A 938-nucleotide genomic window follows, 5' to 3' on the forward strand; every position below is an offset into this window, starting at 1 on the left:
ACCCCCCCAGCTGGCACCGCTGGCGGGGGAAACCTGCCAGAGCTCAGGGCTGAGATGTTTTGCCATGGCAGGGGGGTGGGGATGGGGCAGAGATCACTCGGCTCACAGCTTCCCCACGCTCTGATCTCCGTGCCAGTAACCGACAAGCCGTGCTGCCTGTGTTTGTGCTTGCCAGAGGCTCCAGCACTGGCTCCTCGGAGTCTTTCCCCTTCTCAGAGCGTTTGTGCTGGCTCTGGCAGGCACAGAGATGGGTAGAAGCCGGGGCTGGGGGCGGCAGGTTGCAGAGATGCTCCCCAGAGCTGCGGTCTCGGTAGGACTGTTCATTAGGGCTGTTCTCGGCAGGCTGCAGGCAGGGCTCTTGCTTGTTTACAGCGCTGCTAATCCCTTTGCTCTGTATCTGGTTTCCACGAGGGCTTCTCGACTGCTGGAGGCTGTTTCTCAGGGCAGGGTCCCTTGGTCCTCATGGATAATCAGGTCCTGTTCCCTGCCCTGGATGTGTAGCGGGGCTGGTGGATGACAGCTTGGTTGGCTCTGTGATCCCTCCACGGGGTATCCCACTCACCCCTCTGGTGCTCCAGAGCTAGCTGGGGATTAAGGACAAGAGGCAGCTCGCCGCAGAGCAGGGACGTCAGCAGCCGGATAAGGCTGCTCCGTGGGGGCTGGCTGCGTGGGATCAGCCATGCTCGGCTGGTTGAGCATCTTTGCTCCCAGCTGGCTGTGGACCAGGGGATCAGGAACTGCCAGCTGCTGATGGGGTGGCCAGACCCTGCAGGGCAGGAAGCTTTTAATGTGGCTGAAGAACTCAAAGGAGTGCTCTGACCCGCCCCCCTTATCAGGGCTGCCCTCCTGCATGAGCTGCCCTGGGGCAGCCAGCGTATCTTTAGCAGCTCATGATGGCAGCACAAACGCCCACGTTTGTCCCGTGGCTTCGCTTGTTG

The sequence above is a fragment of the Eurypyga helias genome, unplaced genomic scaffold, assembly GCF_000690775.1.
Source record: "Eurypyga helias isolate BGI_N326 unplaced genomic scaffold, ASM69077v1 scaffold38409, whole genome shotgun sequence".
Lineage (NCBI taxonomy): Eukaryota > Metazoa > Chordata > Aves > Eurypygiformes > Eurypygidae > Eurypyga > Eurypyga helias.